General features: G+C 38.8%; 1 protein-coding gene, 1 long non-coding RNA gene and 1 pseudogene across 8 annotated transcripts in view; 1 reads left to right on the plus strand and 2 right to left on the minus strand.

Moving 5' to 3' along the window:
• LOC131519069 (uncharacterized) overlaps positions 1-19,822 on the minus strand; it is a 49,855-nt gene that overhangs the window by 8,724 nt on the left and 21,309 nt on the right. Inside the window, exons 2-3 of one of the 2 annotated variants that reach the window (XR_009265438.1) lie at positions 15,640-15,770; positions 14,886-14,948 (exon numbers count right to left, since the gene is read on the minus strand). This is a non-coding gene — a long non-coding RNA (uncharacterized LOC131519069). The remainder of the gene's footprint in view (positions 1-14,885; positions 14,949-15,639; positions 15,771-19,822) is intronic. The other variant, XR_009265437.1, reaches the window with a different exon arrangement.
• Positions 5,705-6,197, minus strand: LOC131519068 (FXYD domain-containing ion transport regulator 4-like; annotated as a pseudogene).
• The window catches only part of USP44 (ubiquitin specific peptidase 44), a 56,106-nt gene continuing 51,951 nt past the window's right edge, over positions 15,668-19,822 (plus strand). For all 6 annotated transcript variants that reach the window (XR_009265435.1, XM_058741748.1, XM_058741747.1 and 3 more), the window contains exons 1-2: positions 15,668-15,764; positions 16,863-16,957. The gene's annotated coding sequence lies outside the window, so the exon portion shown is untranslated. The remainder of the gene's footprint in view (positions 15,765-16,862; positions 16,958-19,822) is intronic.

Raw genomic sequence — 19,822 nt, forward strand, 5'->3', positions numbered from 1 at the left:
ATATACTCTTTCTTCACCTCAACTCTTGTCCCACTTCCCAGAGGTTATCACTGTTGGTTTGGTGTGCATTATTTTCAGAACCTTTTCCATGAGTATTTAATTAGAGGTGTGTATATGTTTGAATGTGATTTTTTAAATAAAAATGGAATTTACAGTATGCATTGTTCATCAGCGTACATTATGGAAGGTAATCTGCTTTACTCAAACCACTGATTTAAATGTCAATCACATATGGGCCTCTGGGTGGCTCAGTCAGTTGAGTGTCTGACTCTTGATTTCTGCTGAGATCATGATCTCACAGTTAGTGGGATCAAGCCCCACATCAGGCTATTCACTCTCAGCAAGAAACCTGCTTGGGATTCTCTCTCTCCCTCTCTCTCTCTGCCCCTCCCCTGCTCATACACTCTCTCTCTCAAAATTAACTTAACAAAAAAATCTCAATAACATCTAAAAACTACCTTCACAGTGATATCTAGACTGGTGTTTGACCAAACATCTGGGCACCACAGATGTTGATACATAAAATTAATCATCACAAGACCACCTCTTGTCAACTTGGCACTCTTTAAACCATACTTGATATCTAAATAAACAAAACAAGTGTCTTAGGGGACCTGGTTGGTGCAGTCAATAGGATATGTGACTCTTGATCTTGGGGTTGTGAGTTCAAGCCCCACGTTGGGCGTAGAGTTTACTTTAAAAATTTTTTTTAATGTTTAAGACAAGCATCTTCGGGCTACTATACAAAAGTACCATAGACTGGGTGGCTTATAAACAACAGAAATTTATTTCTCAAGTTCTGAAGTTTGGAAATCTAAGAACAAGATGCCATCATGGTTGAATTCTAATGAGAACCATCTTCTGGTTGCAAACTGCTGACTTTTTTTAAAGTAAGATCTACACCTAATGTGGGACTTGAACTCACAACCCCAAGATCAAGAGTCTCATGCTCTACCAAATGAGCCAGCCCAGGCATCCCAGACTGCTGGCTTCTTATATCCTCAGAGGGCAGAGAGCAGAGAGGGTAAGAAAGCTCTCCTATGACTTTTATAAAGGCACTAATGCTATTCATGAGGGTTACACCCTCATGCCCTCATCTAATCCTAATTACCTCCCAAAGGCCCCATCTCCTAATACCATCACATTAGAGGGACAGGGTTTCAACATAAGAATTTTCAGGGGAAACAAACATTCAGTCCATAACAATGTGGTTATACTTCTACTTAACATGATACAACTATCCTTTGTACAACTAAAAAAAACATTAAACTGGAGTGCCTCGGTGGCTCAGTCAGTTAAGCATCAGACTTCGGCTTAGGTCATAATCTCAAGGTTTGTGGGTTCAAGCCCCACATTGGGCTCTGTGCTGACAGATCAGAGCCTGAAGCCTGCTTTGGATTCTGTGTCTTCCTCTCTCTGCCCCCCTCCCACTCATTCTCTCTCTCTCTCTCTCTCTCTCTCTCTCTCTCTTTCTCTCTCTCGTCTCTGTCTCTCTCTCAAAATACATAAACATTAAAAAAGAAAAAATTAAAAATAAATAAATAAAATTTAAAAAACATTAACCCTTTCCCCAGAAGAAAATGCAAAGTCCTTGGGTGATGTTCACTCTTCTTGATATCATATAACTTAAATACTATGATGTAAAGTCAAAGCATTTATATTATATGAGATGAGGATAAGAGGGAAAAAAACAAAGATACTTGCTACACACACACATACACATAAACATATTCATAACAAAATAAAGAAGAAATACTCATGATAATTCCAGACCTCATTATTACTGAATATAATACTGGTCATAGCTAGTATTTAAAATTATTCTTCCACTCTGTATTCTGTATTCCCTTTGTCCTTAGCAAGCACCTCAGCTGCTCATGGTTCTTTACCAGGTGGGGTAATTTAACCTTCATTCCTAAAGGGTCTGGGTCATCTCTAGTCCTGCCTGAATTGGGTTGCAGTTTTCCATCAATTTCAACTGTGTGGTAATAATAAAAGATAGCAAGGTGTACCTGGCTGGCTCAGTCAGTAAAACACATAAATCTTTTTTTTTTTAATTTTTTTTTTTTTTGAGACAGAGAGAGACAGAGAGAGAGAGCATGAGTGTGGGAGGGACAGAGAGAGAGGGAGATACAGAATCCAAAGCAGGCTCCAGGCTCCAAGTTGTCAGCACAGAATTCAATGCAAGGCTCAAATTCATGAACCACAAGATCATGACCTGAACCAAAGTTGGCCACCCAACCAACTGAGCCACCCAAGCACTCCTAAAACACACAACTCTTAATCTGAGAGTTGTGAGTTCAAGCCCCATGTTGGGTGTGCATATTACTAAAACAAAATAAAATTTAATTTAAAAAATAATAAAAGGGTGCATCATACTCCTGTTTTGGGGTCAGGTCATGATCTCACGGTTTGGGAGTTCAAGCCCCAACGTTGGGCTTCATGCTGTCAGTGCAGAGCCTGCTTGGGATTCTCTCTCTCCCTCTTTACCACTCTCCTGCTCATGCACTCTCTCCCTCTCTCAAAATAAATAAATAAACTTTAAAAAATAAAAAATATAAATAAGTAATTAAAATCCCAGACATACCTTTCCTCCCCTCCACTGTGAAGTAGCAACCCAATTTCCCCTTGGTAATCAAGATCAATCACCCCAACCAGCACAGTAACTCCTTTCTTTTCCTGTTCAGAGGCATGGGGAACCTAAAGACCAGGTGGCAGTCTTAACTGCCAATTCAGTGGAATAATTGTTGTGTCTCCTAGTAAAGGCATTTTTCCACTTGCCACCAAGGCCTTGAGGCCAGGAGTGCATGAGGTCATAAGGACAGGAAAAAATTTTACTAGTAGTTTACTAGGGCTAATGGTGAGTGGTGCCACTGCCACTCCTTGATTCCTAGACCCATGAAGCCTGGCTATGGGAGAACAGCAGAATATACAGAGCATATACAGCCTCCCAGAGAATCCTGTCCTAGCCCTGCAAGATATTGCCACCTTGCTGGCATTGTAACTGAGTCTTCAAAAGGCCATTCTAGCATTCTATGAAACTAGCTGCCTCAAGATGATGAGAAATATGGTAATACGAGTGAATTCATGAGCATTGGCCCACTATCACACTTCATTTGCTGTGAAGTTAGTTCCTTGATCAGAAGCAATACTGTGTGAAATACTAGTGATGGTGGATAAGGCATTCTATAAGTCTATGGATGGTACTTTTGGCTGAAGGATTACATGCAGGGAAGGCAAATCCATATCCAGAGTATCTATTCCAGTGAGAACAAAATGCTGCCCCTTCTATGATGGAAATGGTCCAATATTATCAACCTGCTAGCAGGTAGGTGGCTAATCACCCCAGGGAATGGTGCCACACTGGAGAATCTCTGCTTCTAGCAGATTGAGCAGTCAGCAGTGGCCTTAGCCCGGTCAGCTGTGGTGAGTAGAAGTCCATGTCACTGAGCCCATGAATAACTTCAATCCCCACTACCATGGCCACTTTGTTCATGAGCCCATTGGGCAATGACAGGTGTGGCCTGAGAAAGAGACTAACTGGTATCCATAGAATATGTCATCCTATCCACTTGGTTATTAAAATCTTCCTCTACTGAGGACATACTCTGGTGATCATTCACATGAGACACAAATATCTTCACATTTTTTACCCTTTCAGCAAGGTCTATCCACATACCTCTTCCCCAAATCTCTTTGTTACCAATTTTCCAATCATGTTCCTTCCAAGTCTCTGACCAGCCAGCCAAACTACTGGCCACAACCCATAAATCAGTGTATAATCACTAATCTGGCCATTTTTTACTTCCAAGAAAAATGAACAACCAGGTGCACTGCTTAACATTCTGTCCAGTGAGAGAATTTCCCTTCACCATTGTCCTTTATGTCCCAGAAAGGAGCTGTAGTACTACAGCTGTTCATTTTCAAGTGGTGCCTACATATCACACAGAACTACCTATAAATCAGGCCTACGATTTCTTTTCCTCTGTCAACTGATTGTAGGAAAGTCCCCATGAGGCCAGAGGCACAGGCTGGGAAAGAGAAGGCAATATAGTAGGAATGGGGATACTTTCATATCTGCACTATGAATGTAGCTCATTCATTTAACAGCTGGATAGTATTCCATTTTATCCTTATACCATAAAACAACTATCCCATTGTAATGGGTTTTTAGCTTGCCTCCAATTTTTTTTATTTTGCTTTTAAAATGTTCCAGAGAATGAATGAATATATATATCCTTGTGCACTTGTGAGATTTCCATAAAAAATTTAAAAATACAAATAGAAAATAAGATATCAACTATGACAACTAGATTGGCTACCCTAGAACAAAGATGCATCAAGAGGCTCAAAGAACCATTCTGAAATCTATTACAAATATCTCCCACCAACCACTCAGAAAAGAAACTAATGAAACTCTCGAGAGAATGTGTGTATATGTACATATTTTACCACTTAATACTGTTGCACTAACATTTAAACCAATATAAGAGCAATTATTTTTGTCTACAGTTTTGAGTTGGCTTAGTACTGTCACTGAATAAATTTTGGGTATTCAATAGTCAGAATATAATACAAATTACTTAAAAGTCTTCTGTTGGCTGCTTCCAAAAATTACCAAGTATATCAGTTACCTATTCAGTATTTCTGATGATTATTTCCATCCCAAGAGATGGCCCAATCTTAAGATTAATTAAGGGCTTCACTTCAAATTCAACAGATAAGTTATTCTTACACCTCCACATAATAATATATCTTTTCTAACTTTGCCAAACTAGTGATCTTACAATTTATACTTCATAAATCAAAGAAATTTATTCCATTCCAGCCAAGAGTATAATTTTTTTCCAATTTCTTTTATGAAGGACTTCTAAGTTTCATACATTAGCAGTTGGTTATATTTCATCTGACTAAGCGGAGAATAGTCATCTCATACATGAGCAGCTAAAATGTGTATCTCTATTTACAGTCCTTAGTAGAGATTTTGTAGAGATTCCACCTCTGAATCACGTAGCAGAAACTTCAGGCAAAGTTTTAAATCTTTGTCAGCTTCAAAACAAACCAACTTTCTTTCAAGCTAAAGATGGGGAGGTCTCTTCTTCGGTGGATCATCTACAAGCAGAGGCTGCTTGTTACTCACAAAATCTTAAAAGTGAACCATCTTGTGAAAATAGCTTAAATTCCATCATCTGAGATTTTATTTGGAGTCTTTAAAGACTTTCAGTCTTCTAAAAAAATCTCTTAAAATACAAATTCCTGGAATAGTTAATCCCTTAAGCCAAGAGAGCAACTACCATCTTCATTAAACAATTTAGAAATGAGACACAGGATTTGGGCAGAGATAAAATCAAGAGAAAAACAATTTTTTTGCCTACTTTTCAATTTTATCAATAGTCTACTTTCATAACATTTCAGGTAATAAATGAATCAGAAATATAAATACATATTAACAGGTTTATATATTAACTTATCTTCTAAAACATTTCAAAATACCAATCTGATAAGTCTAGAGAATGACTTACTTATAGATATCACTTCTGTTAGGCACATTTTCTTTTCAACTCATGAACTTTCTATATCTTGTTCCTTCTAGAAATCATAAATACTTGCTAACTCTGAAGAATAGATCCTTTTTTATTCTCCCATCCCTCTTGAGCTAAGCATTATCTGGTAACAGCATTGGAGCTGGTACCAAGCGTGCCACGAAGCTGGCCGTGTGCTCAGCAAGTACTGGCAGAGCCTGGAGTGATGAGTGGGGTGGCTTTCTCAGGTAAGGGGCTGTGCTTCTGATTGTACTTATATTTGCATTTTCCATTCATGGAGATCAAGATTCCAGCAATGCACAGGAGCCCTCCAAAAATCATCCCACCCACCTGCAGGCTTTCCCTGTCATAGTAGAAGGGACTTTGGCATCCAAGGCAGGCAGCCCTGCCAGTGTGAAGAGAAGGCCCCAAGTCACTCTCTTCATGACACAGCTGGAGGGCAGGGCTGGGAGCCGTTTTCCTGAGCTCACCTGAGAGCTAGGTGCAGAAAGCAGGTCTGAAGAGGTTCCTGGGGCTGTCTTGACAATTTGGGGGTAGTCAATTTTCCCTTTATGTTTAATGCCTTTTGTGACTTGTTTATAAATCATTTACTACCCTTGAGGTATTCTGCTATATTATCTCCTAACAGCTTTATGTTTTGACTTTCATACCTAAGTCATGAATCTACCTGGTATTGATTTTTGTCTATGTTATGAAGTAGAACTCAATTTCTTTTTATTTCATATAGATACCCAATTGTTCCAGCACCAATATTCCAGAGCAAGAAGAAATTCTTCTGAGTTCTTTCTTTTCCTTTAATGTAGGTGTAGGAAACTTCTAGCCCTTAACTCAACTGCTTTCAGCTCATAGAGAAGGCAACAAGAAGGGGTTCAGTTTATTCCTAAAGTTGCTAAAACTCAAAAGAGTTGATTTCTTTAAATTGTTAGTTGTAATAATATGAGGCTGAAATGTGGAAATGGGTTTTTCTATCTAAATTTTTTAACGTTTATTCATTTTTGAGACAGAGAGAGACAGAGCATGAATGGGGGAAGGTCAGAGAGAGGGAGATACAGAATCTGAAACAGGCTCCAGGTTCTGAGCTGTCAGCACAGAGCCCAACGCGGGGCTCGAACTCACGGATCGCAAGATCGTGACCTGAGCCGAAGTCGGATGCCCAACTGACCAAGCCAGCCAGGTGCCCCATGGGTTTTTCTATCTAAAACAGATATCTAACTTGCCTAACTTATAGTATAGAAAATAGGCTTAAACTATATTGAAAATAAAACAGATAAAAAATATTCCTAGACTTATAACATTTAATGTAATTCAATTCAACAAACACTTAAGAAGTAAAATATTTTATAACATTTATTTTATACCTAAAGATTATGCACATTTAACTCTTTATTTTTGCTATCTTTGTAAATAAATAGAGTTTTGAGACTTGTTTTACCCTCAAGGTTTGGGCAGAATCGAGGCCGTATCTCTATCTCATAGACTCTATCCTATTGTCATGGCACCTTCATACTTGAATCTTCTCTGCAACATTATTGCCCAGTGGTCACCTAATTTGAAGACTCAATATTGAATTTGACTGATCTGTACTTTTTCCATTTACTGAACAAAATTCGACTTGAAGGTCCACCCAGAAGCAACCTTCTTCCTCCTGTTGACTTTTCTAATCTTGCCTTCTTCACACTAAATAACACTAAGATTCTTTCATTCTTCTTGATGTCCTAATTTCATATCCCCTCATCATCCTAACTGACCAGCAGAAAGTAGAATAAACCATCACCTTCTTTACTTCACATATAATACCTCCATTAATGTATTTGTTTTTTGAGAAGCTACTTTTCATTGCTGCTTTTGCATGCCATCCACAACTAATCATAATAATGACATAAAATTAAATATCTATTTGTTAACACTAGCAAATAGCATTTTGTTCCTATTTTAAAAGTGATTGAGTCTAATATTCCTATATTTCTCTCATTCTTAAAAGTAACCTTAATTATGTTGCCTGTGTACTTACAGTTCATTTCAAATGGTTTAAAATTCACACACACACACACACACACACACACACATTTCTTGAGAGGAAATAAAATCATTTCTAGTAAAACATATATCTAAGTGAGTTCTATATTTCACTCTTTAACATGTAGAGATTTTTTGGCCACTTTTTTTCTTCACTATTCTTTTTTTTTAGTGAGGCAAGGAAAATTCTGTTTCTCTGCTTAGTCACATTCTCAGCATGTGAATGGGACAACACCTTTGCCCCTCTCAGAAAGATTTTTTTCTAGCATAGCCAGTCATAATTATGAAGTCTTTCCTTTATTCAATTATAAAGGTTTCTTTTTCTTTTTGAAGAATTACGACTGATGCTCAAAAAAACTCAATTATGCCTAGCAAAATTCCATTATCTCATTTCCCAAGGGGTACTAGAGCCCTGCCCCACCAGCCAGGATACACAAGAATTCTGTTTTAAAGCAGTTCCACATGAATGCCTATTTCTCCCTTGTGTTCTCCATGGCTGGGAACCACCTCTTTGAAAAACACAATGCCATGCTGAATGTGCATTTTTCATTAAAATGTGACCTGTTTCCAGGCTGGTATCTGTGCTCCACATTCAACTAACCCTTTGGCCAAATTCACACCCACATATTTTGGACATTCTTCTGGCCTAAAACTGCACCCAGAGCATCTGTTCTGTGCAAAGGATTAATGAAAAAAAAATGTGTGTGCAGGTCAGAAGCTAGTCTAGTGACTGCACATCCCCCTTCGGATGCTTCATCAGCTCACAAAATGTATGAGACAACTATCAGCCATATGGAGTTTATGGCTTACTTTAAACCTTAAATCTTTTAAACTTATAGATGGGAAGGCCACGAGAAAAATGAAAAAACAAAAACAAATCTTGGAGAACATTTTCCTTCTGTTTTAGTTCTTGGCCGTTTGGTAATCTCTGATGGTGTCTAATATTAGACTCTTTAAGAAAATCTTTTCCTTAGGCTGTTCTATTATAATCAAGAGTCTAAGAAAAGATTGGGTTATTTTTTCTATGATTAGAAAAGAACAAGAAAAATATAATTTTAAATATCAAAATAAGTGGAGGGGAAAGCTTGTATACATTTTCCTTTACTCAAAAGTCTTCATTTTCCTCTTTCCTCTGCATCACCTCTAGAAAGAAAAGCCATAAAGGCAACCAATTTGGAAAGCAGAACGTAAAACATGTTTAAGGAAAATGTATTTTTTAAATATAGATTTTTTTTAAAAATAAGTAAATAAAAATATAGATGATATGAATATATATATATATATTTTTTTTTTCACTTAATGTAGTGTATTAAGAGTCCACTAAAGACTATGTCTGGACATTATTCTCAAATAAAATCTCCCAAATTAAGGTGTGCCTGAGTGTCTCAGTCAGTTAGGCCTCAAGCTCTTTCTTGGTTTTGGCTTGGGTCATGATCTCACAGTTGCTGAGTTCGAGCCCCACATCCTACTCCACACTGTCAGTGTGGAATCTGTTTGGGGTTTTTTCTCTCTCTCTCTCTCTCTCTCCCTCCCCCATGCACTCTTTCTCGCTCTCAAAATAAATAAACTTTTAAGAAAATCTCCCAAGTTATACTATACAAATCCTCAGCTAAATTTCCCTTTTGCATATAGAGAGTTAAATGGTCATAAACATGACTAAAAAAGCCTCTCCTGTTTTTGCCTAAGGAGATGAGTTTAGGGACTATATAATCTTTCATATTCAAATATGTAACATTTCTCTTTATCCTTCTGCTATATGCCATGGCCATTTGCCACCCAGGCAGGAAGGAGCCAATGTCAACAGACATCTGCAGCAGAACCCTATGAGTTACTTAGACCAAAACAGTGAGGACCCTCCATTCTGGCCACCAGATGTTGTAGCCATTTCTCTAAATGTCCTGTTTGTGACCTTGACTCTTTAGTTCCCCTTCACAGCATTCTATACTTGAAAGAGCTACTATGATTGCCTCTGATTCTCCCTTCCAGTCTGAATACAGAAGGGAGTCTCCTTCTCACTGCCTCAACCCCCACCTCACCAACCTTAGAGAGGCAAGAATAGAACCTAAGAATTGATCAACAAATACTGCAGGGGTGACAGTGAAACTATTGTGGAATTCTTGGTTCCTAACCCCCTGCCTTAAGAATAAACTAATACAAAACACTGACACAACTTTGGAAGAAAGCAATTTCAACTATATCACCACAGCATTGGCCAAAGACATAGTGAAAGTAATGCTGCAAAAAAACAAAAAAAACAAAAAAAACAAAAAAAACTAAAGGAAAACAGCAAATGCTAATCCCTGAGATATGGTTTTCATTTTCCAACCTAGCAGAACTCAGGTGCAGCTTTGGTTTATTGTGAATCAAATCCCTTAAAAGGTAACAAGGGTCTACAAAAAAAAAAAAAAAAAAAAAAACAAACAAAAACATCTTCCAATGTCTGTCTTTTCCTTTGAAGCCAGACACTGGCTATTTACATTTTAAACAGTTTTCAACATTCTTTTCACGTTTTTAATTTAAATTGACACCTTTTGAAGGTTAGTGAAATGAGATGCAAACAGAATTAACAAATCTATATGTTTGCTTTTTTTTCAGGTAGCAGAGCAGAAAAGATAGCTGTTTGCTAAAAATTATTATCCCAGAGCACCCCCTTATGGCAAATGCACTAATGCAAGTGCTTCCATAGGAAAAGTAAAAAAAAGTGTTTCAAACCTTCAGTATACGGAGGTAAATATTGCTTTTCCACTCTTAAGATCCTTCCTTCATTTTCTTTTTTTTTTTTTTTAATTTTTTTAATGTTTATTTATTTTTGAGACAGTGACAGAATGCGAGTGGGTTAGGGACAGAGAGAGAGGGGGACACAGACTCCAAAGCAGGCTCCAGGCTCTGAGCTGTCAGCACAGAGCCCAACGCGGGGCTTGAACTCAGGAGCTGTGAGATCACGACCTGAGCCGAAGTGGAGCTGAAGTCAGACACTCAACCAACTGAGCCACCCACGTGCCCCTCTTTTTTATTTTTTTTTTTAATATAAGTTCTACGTCCAGTGTGGGACTTGAACTCACAACCCCGAGACCAAGAGTCACATGCACTACTGACTGAGCCAGCCAGGTCCCCCTTTTCTTTATTTTTGTTGGGAAATTAGAAAGCATCTTGCCACTCAAAAGAACAGTCTCATTTCACTTCATAGATAGATTTATTTACTACTTCAAAAATAATTTCTTTCATGCTAGAACATGGAATCCTATACTTTAGATTCACCCAATAATGGCAAACCTAAATTAACCCAGTTTTTATACTTCTGTTGAACTTAATTCTCAAATGGCTTTCCTCTACCACCAGCTGAACTTGAAGTATTTTGTCAAGTGCCATCTTTCACTAAACCATGCATACCCACTAGCCTCTGAATTCCTCTTGGGTGTCATCTTCATAACCCATACATGTTACAAGTGCCACATGAGCTGTTATTTACTAAACAGAATCATTAAGTCCTATTGTTAAGATAGATCATGAACTGTCGCAGCTATAAGTGTGATTCTCTGGTGGGTTTTTGCTGAAGCTAGAAAGACAAGAAATGAGATAATTCTGCCCCAAGCAGGCAAATGTTTATAATAATTTAGCACAACCAGAAATTCATACATAACTTCTGTTTTTCTAATCCATTATATATTTTTTTCTTCAAATGTTTATTTAAATTCTACTTAGTTACATATAGCGTAATACTGTTTTCAGGAGTAGAATTTAGTGATTCATCACTTACGTATAATACCCAGGGCTCAACACAACAAGTACCCTCCTTAATACCCATCACCCATTTAGCCCATCCCCCATCCACTTCTCCCCATCAACCCTGGGTTGTTCTCTATCATAAAGAGTCTTTTATGGTTTTCTAACTCATTATTTAGATTCTTCAAGTTTTCTATATGTGTTAAGAATACATCTCTGTGTTCTTGTGTTAAACATTAGAAAAAAGCATTTAAATTTAAATGTATGATAGGATTTGGTTTAACAGCATCTTTAAATGCTAATCAAAAGAATATTCAATATTGAGTTTCTATATCCCTCTGAGAAAACATCCTCATTATTAATTTATAATCACCTTATCCTGAGGGCATGATATAAATCCCATCATAACAGAGTTCCAAAAAGGTCAGGCCTACAACCCTAAGTCCTTAGAAGCCTTAGTCCTACAGCTAGATGAGACCTCAGTGTTCAACATAGGACCAAACCCAGGGGGTAGTGACTTGAGAAATAGGCTCACAGGTACAAGACTAAATACCAGGTTAGAGGGGAGCAAGGGGATTATTATTAGACAAAAGGCCCAAACAAACCAAATGTCCAAACCAGCTATTTCCCAGTGTAAGAGTGGGCCAGCTACCACCAGGGTTTGGATCCTCATGGACAGAGTTGGGGCAGGGTAACCTCCCTAAAACATCCAAGAGTTGGTACATGCTGAGAGGTAAGTCCCAGTAAATGTTCTTGAAGAGTTCCAAGTAGCAAGCCAGGTAATCAAGATCAGTGCAGGTCCAGTGGAAAGAAAGCATGATCTAGAGCCAGTAAAGGAGCCAGGGTAGGCCCTAGGCAATGACGATATATGGAATTTGCCCAGTTTTTGGCTGTTGTGTAGGGCTGGATAAAAGGTACAGGGTGAGAGTGGGAGAGACCGAAACAGAGAGACAGAGACTAACAGATTGACAGACTGTTTAGCCCCAAGTTGGAACTCTTAAAATGTTTGCTTCCTTTTCTTCCTCCCAACAAGAAGTCGCAGCACTCAAAAAAGAACATAAAAGGACACCTGGGTGGCTCAGTCAGTTGAGTGTCTGACTCTTGATTTCGGCTCAGGTCATGATCTCATGATTTGTTGGATGGAGCCCTGCATCAGGCTCTGTGCTGACAGCTCAGAGCCTGCTTGGGATTCTCTCTCTCCCTCTCTCTCCCCAAGTAGATAATCTTTAAAAAACAAAACAAAACAGGGGCACATAGGTAGCTCAGTCAGTTGAGTGTCCAACTTCAGTTTAGGTCATGATCTCATGGTTCACGAGTTCGAGTCCCACATGGGGATCACTGCTGTCAGCACAGAGCCAGCTTCAGTTCTTCTGTCCTCCTTTCTCTCTCTGCCCCTCCCCAGCTCACATTCTCTCTCCCTCAAAAATAAATAAACATTAAAAAAAAAAAAACAATAGAACATAAAGCTTTCCACCCCTGGATGCCACTGAGTAACCATCATTAAAGTCTCCCCTCCTACCACCATCATGTCTAAGTCAGAGGCTCCCAAAGAGCCTGAACAGCTGCAGAAGCTCTTTATCAGGGGTTTGAGCTTTGAAACAACCAATGAGAGTGTAAGGGACTATTTTGAACAATGGGGAATGTTTATGGATTGTGTGGTAATCAGAGATCCAAACACCAAGAACTGCAGACCCTTTGAGTTTGTCACATATGCCACTGTGGTGGATGCAGCCACAAATGCAAGGCCACACAAAGTGGATGGAAGAGTTGTGGAACCAAAGAGGGCTGCCTCAAGAGAAGATTCTCAAAGACCTGGTGCCCACTTAATTGTGAAAAAGATTTTTGTTGGTGGTAATAGAGAAGACACCATCTTTTTAGATGGTGATGAAGAACACCATCTAAGAGATTATTTTGAATAGTATGTGAAAACTGAAGTGACTGACATCATGACCGACCAAGGCAGTGCCAAGAACAGTTTTGCTTTTGTAACATTTGATGACTATAACTCCGTAGACAAGATTGTCTTTCAAAAGTAACACACTTTGGGGCGCCTGGGTGGCTCAGTGGGTTAAGCATCCAACTCTTGATTTCAGCTCAGGTCGTGATCTCATGGTTTGTGAGTTGGAGCCCCGTGTTAGGCTCTGCACTGACAGTGTGGAGCCTTCTTGGATTCTTTCTTTCTCCCTCTATATCTGCCCCTCCCCGACACTCGCACATGCCCTCTCTCTCTCTCTTTCCTCTCCCACTCATGTGTGCTCTCTCTCTCAAAATATATATACCATACTGTGAATGGCCACAACTGCAAAGTAAGAAAAGCCCTATCTAAGCAAGAGGTGGCTAGTGCTTCATCCAGACAAAGAGGTTGAAGTGGTTCTGGAAACTTTGGTGGTGGTTGTGGAGGTAGTTTTGGTGGGAATGACAACTTTGGTCATGGAGGAAACTTCAGTGAGCCGGTGGCTTTAGCGGAAGTCCAGGTGGTGGTGGATATGGTGGCAGTGGAGACAGCTATAATGGATTTGGTAATGATGGAAGCAATGGAAACTCTAATGATTTGGGCAATTATAACAATCAATCTTCAAATTCTGGACCCTCAAAAGGAAGAAATTTTGGATGCAGAAGCTCTGGCCACTATGGCGGTGAAGGCCAATATTTTGCCAAACAATGAAACCAAGGTGGCTATGGTGGTTCCAGCAGCAGCAGTAGCTATGGCAGTGGCAGAAGGTTTTAATTACTGCCAAGAAACAAAGCTTAGCAGGAGAGGGAAGCCAGAGAAGTGACAGGGAAGCTACAGGTTACCACAGATCTGTGAACTCAGCCAAGAACAGTGGTGGCAGGGCCTAGCTGCTGTATACAAAGAAGACATGTTTTAGACAATACTCATGTGTCCATACACATGGGCAAAAAACTCGAGGACTGTATTTGTGACTAAGTGTAAACAGATTATTTTAGTTTCTGTTCTGTAGAAAATGTAAAATATTCCAACAAAGGGTTTTAATGTAGATTTTTTTTTTTTTGCACCCATGCTGTTGATTGTTAAATAGTCTGATCATCTGTCTTTAAAAAACACACAAAACATAAAATGTGGAACACTTCCTCCCTCACTTTGCCTAAAGGTCTATCATGACTTCATATCATTCTTACTATTCATTATTTCAAAGAGACAACTTTTTTTTTCTAAAATCAATCCAATGGGTTCGTCCTGACTCGTCGTTCATAATCTGATCTTCAGTCCTTCCTTTTCTAGAGAAATGTTAGTTCCAAAGAACTCAAGGTCTCTTGCAGCGACTTTTACCAGTGATGAACCTTGCTTCATCCAAAAGTACCTCCCTCACCTGTCTCAGCCTTGGCATTGAAGCTTACCATGCATCCAACTGAACTTCAGGGCACTAGGTAGCTGAATAGCTAATCTAACTTTGGTGGGCTGCCCCTCCAGCTCCTTGTTCCAGAATTTCTTGGAAACTACCAGAAAAGTCCACTAGAGGTCACTTTACTACCACATGCAATGGATAGGGAATTTCAGAGTTTCATTTCCCCCAAAATGGTTATGAAATAAAGTGTTGATGTTAAAGTTCTAAGAAAATATGAAAACAACTTGGGAATTACCATGTCTTTCCATGCCACAGTACAGACTGCTCCCAGAATTTCAAACACAGGAGGCTGAAAGTGCTTATGGAAATTATAAAAATTGAGAGGAAATCAGTTTATTGCTTCCTAAAAGCCCCATTCATCACTTATTCCTTCATACTAGACCAGAACCCATAGGACTCCAGAAAGACACTAGAGCAGGCAGGGTTCCTAATTTGGAGATGGTATATTCTTAGGTATTGGAAGGTCTGTGAACCTCTAAAATTGTGTTTTTCTGAGGATAGAACGATCCTCAAAGAAGTTTAAGAGATGAAAGACTCAGAAACGGGAAGAGCTGCTTTTTTTTCACCAAAGAAAATTGAAAGAGAAATTTGGGCTCAGAAACCCCCTCCAACACTAAGATTTTCTCAGCCAGCCAGGGACAAATCAAGGAATTGATATTTGAGCCTCTGTCCTTTAGAAAGGACCTGAGTGGCAGCAATTGAAAGGCTAGCAAAACTTCAGCATTCCCCACCAAACTAAAAGGTACAGAATAAACGATAATTATGGTTAAGGCAGAATGCAACCTAAAAACAAAGAGAAGATAACATGAGAATGGCTCCCCAGGACCCAAAACCCCAGGCACTAGGGACAAATGGGTTAGAAAAAGGGGTGGAAACCCTCAGTGTGATGCAGATTTGTTTGAAGTGGAGTGACCAGCTACTAAATAGGGGAGTCCCCACAGATCAGCTCACCCCTCCCCCACAGCCCTATGTGAGCTCATAATACCTACCCTTCTGAAAGCAGTTGCCTCATAGGGATTCAAACTGACCAAAATGGAAAGCTTTGGATGAGTGGAGCTGGGGTCTGCCATCGGTATAAAGTCTGAGAATTCAGAAAGTTCTGAAGTGTGGGCAGGTGAGCCTGAAAGAAAAGAGAATTCAGAGAACTGTGATTTATTTCTGTCCCATTAGGGACGGAAGATGCTTTGATATATACTTAAACCATCTCTGGGGAGTTTAGAGTTTAGGATATTTTGAAAATAAAGGCTTTTGTTTTTGACTGTTACTCCTGACCCTTCCCATCTATTAACTAAATTTGACTTATTAACTTATTAGCAAAAATCCTGTCCATTTGAAGATGGTGCTAGGTATCCTTGTACCAAAATACTCTCCCTAATCCTCTGGGGAAATGACTATATTCACTTGTCTCAGCACTGGGCTTCTTCAGAAATGGTCACACTTATGGGAAGTTTTATACTATGTCTTAAAAGCAATCTAACCGGAATCCTAGAATGGAATCATCTCAAAATAGAAGCATAGTCTAATTTTGTAGCAGTATGCCATCCGTATAGTCCTAAAGATACTAAACAGGTTCTTTTTAAATCAAAGGATCAAACAGGCACCTCTGTCTACAAGCACTTAGGAAAAAATGAGCCAAATTTATATTTTCAAGCCAATAACATCCAGTAGACTACACAAACAAGTAGAAACAAAACCAAGATATACTGCAAGACTGATTCCAACTCCAAACAAATTCTGTGACCTTCTCAGGTCTCTTACCTTGCTACCACAGATATTCCACTTGATCTGATATTTAGCATATTAATTACAATGTAAAGTATAAGGATTCAAAGTCCAGGCATTAATCCCTTGGAAACCCTAAGATCTAAGTGCCAATGTAGCTATTTTCTAGTTTTGTGATTTTGAAATTATTTAACTTCAGTTTCCTTATCTGTAAAATGGAAATAATAAGATCTACTTTGTAAGGATTAGGAAAGGAGGTGTGTGTGTACTTGAGTTATCCCAGTCTCCTCTCAGATGACAGGGTAAGCCAAAATACAATGTACTCTACAGAAAACACTTGGAGAAACAAAAGTATCATATAAAGAACACTAACTGATAAATCCATAATGATACAGAGCATACTGAGGGTTCACTTCTGCCATCACACATAATAAAAATAGACTAAAATTTGTTTCAGATCTATTAAAATTGTTCTTTCAATCATTTGTAGGACAAATAAAAAGCTACCAGAAGACTTGTTTCTACTCAACATCAGAAAAAGTTACCAACAGCAGTCCTAAAACAGAAGGGCTGCCTCTGGAAACTGTGAGTCCTTTGTTACTAGAATCATAGGACAAGGGAAGATGATGGGAGGGAAATGAGGAGGGCACTCAAGGATGTCCAGATGTCAACCACTTGGCTGGACTTTATCAGGTCTCTTCCAAAGCTGAAAACTTTTTTTTTTTAACTTTTTTTACTTTTGATTTAAGATATATTTAAAACATCAGATTCTCTTTTTTTCATGGTTTACATACTACTGAATTCAAATTATTTGCATTTTATTTAAAATTATTTTTTAAATTTAAATCCAAATTAGTTAACATATAGTGTAACAATGATTTCAGGAATAGAATTTAGTGATTCACCCTTACCTACATGTTGCACCCAGTGCTCATTCCAACAAGTGTCCTGCTTAATGCCCCTTGCCCATTTAGCCCATCCCCACACCTAACACCCCACCAGCAACCCTCAGTTTGTTCTCTGTATTAAGGGTCTCTTATGGTTTGTCTCCCTTTCTGTTTTTATATTATTTTTGCTTCCCTTCTCTTATGTCCATCTCTTTTGTATCTTAAATTCCACATGAGTGAAATCATGATATTGGTGTTTTTCTGACTGACCTATTTTACTTAGCATAATACACTCTAGTTCCATCCACCTTGTTGCAAGATTTCACTCTTTTTGATCACCAAGTAATAACCGTTGTATATATATACCACATTTTCTTTATCCATTCATTCATCGATGGACATTTGGGCTCTTTCCATACTTTGGTTATTGTCGACAGTGCTGCTGTAAACACTGGGGTGCATGTGCCTCTTTGAATCAGTACTCCTGTATCCTTTGGATACCTAGTAGTGCAATTGCTGGGTCATACGTTAGTTCTATTTTTAATTTTTTGAGGAACTTCCATACTGTTTTCCAGAGTGGCTGCACCAGTTTGCATTCCTACCGCAGTGCAAAAGGATTCCTCTTTCTCCTCATCCTCTCCAACATCTGTTGTTGCCTGAGTTGTTAATGTTAGCCATTCTGACAGGCATGAGGTGGTATCTCATTGTGGTTTTGATTTGTATTTCCCTGGTGATGAGAGATATGGAGCATTTTTTCATGTGTCTGTTAACCATCTGCATGTCTTCCTTGGAGAAGTGTCTATTCATGTCTTTTGCCCATTTCTTCACCAGATTATTTGTTTTTTGGGTGTTGAGTTTGATAAGTTCTTTATAGATTTTGCATACTAACCCTTTATCTTTTATTTATTTATTTATTTATTTATTTATTTATTTATTTATTTTTTAATATATGAAATTTACTGTCAAATTGGTTTCCATACAACACCCAGTGCTCATCCCAAAAGGTGCCCTCCTCAATACCCATCACCCACCCTGCCCTCCCTCCCACCCCCCATCAACCCTCAGTTTGTTCTCAGTTTTTAACAGTCTCTTATGCTTTGGCTCTCTCCCACTCTAACCTCTTTTTTTTTTTTTTTTTCCCTTCCCCTCCCCCATGGGTTTCTGTTATGTTTCTCAGGATCCACATAAGAGTGAAACCATATGGTATCTGTCTTTCTCTGTATGGCTTATTTCACTTAGCATCACACTCTCCAGTTCCATCCACGTTGCTACAAAAGGCCATATTTCATTCTTTCTCATTGCCACGTAGTATTCCATTGTGTATATAAACCACAATTTCTTTATCCATTCATCAGTTGATGGACATTTAGGCTCTTTCCATAATTTGGCGATTGTTGAGAGTGCTGCTATAAACATTGGGGTACAAGTGCCCCTATGCATCAGTACTCCTGTATCCCTTGGATAAATTCCTAGCAGTGCTATTGCTGGGTCATAGGGTAGGTCTATTTTTAATTTTCTGAGGAACCTCCACACTGCTTTCCAGAGCAGCTGCACCAATTTGCATTCCCACCAACAGTGCAAGAGGGTTCCCGTCTCTCCACATCCTCTCCAGCATCTATAGTCTCCTGATTTCTTCATTTTGGCCACTCTGACTGGCGTGAGGTGGTATCTGAGTGTGGTTTTGATTTGTATTTCCCTGATGAGGAGTGACGTTGAACATCTTTTCATGTGCCTGTTGGCCATCCGGATGTCTTCTTTAGAGAAGTGTCTATTCATGTTTTCTGCCCATTTCTTCACTGGGTTATTACTAACCCTTTATCTGATATCATTTGCAAATGTCTTCTCCCATTCCATCGGTTGCCTTTTAGTTTTGCTGATTGTTTCCTTCACTGTACAGAAGCTTTTTATCTTGATGAGGTCCCAATAGTTCATTTTTGCTTTTGCCTTGCCTGTGGAATCATGTCAGGTAAGAAGTTGGTGTGGCCGAGGTCAAAGAAGTTGTTGCCTGTTTTCTTCTGTAGGATTTTGATGGCTTCCTGTCTTATGTTTACTTATGAAACTGGACCACCTTCTTACACCATTTGAATTTATTTTTGTGTATGGTGTAAGAAGGTGGTCCAGTTTCATTCTTCTACATGTTGCTTTCCAGTTTTCCCAACACATTTGCTGAAGAGTCTATCTTTTGTCCATTGCATATTCTTTCTTGCTTTGTCAAAGATTAGTTGGCCATATGTTTGTGGGTCCATTTCTAGGTTCTCTCTTCTGTTCCATTGATGTATGTGTCTGCTTTTGTGCCAGTACCATACTGTCTTGATGATTACAGCTTTGTAATACAGCTTGAAGCCTGGAATTGTGATGCCTCCAGCTTTGGTTTTCTTTTTCAGGATTGCTTTGGCTATTCGAGGTCTTTTGTGGTTCCATACAAATTTTAGGATTGTTTGTTCTAGCTCATGAAGAATGCTGGTGTTATTTTTTAGGGATTGCACTGAATATGTAGATTGCTTTGGATAGTATCAACATTTTAACAATATTTTTCCAAACGATGAACATGGAATGTTTTTCT

Source organism: Neofelis nebulosa, chromosome 8, assembly GCF_028018385.1.
Source record: "Neofelis nebulosa isolate mNeoNeb1 chromosome 8, mNeoNeb1.pri, whole genome shotgun sequence".
Classification (NCBI taxonomy): Eukaryota; Metazoa; Chordata; class Mammalia; order Carnivora; family Felidae; genus Neofelis; species Neofelis nebulosa.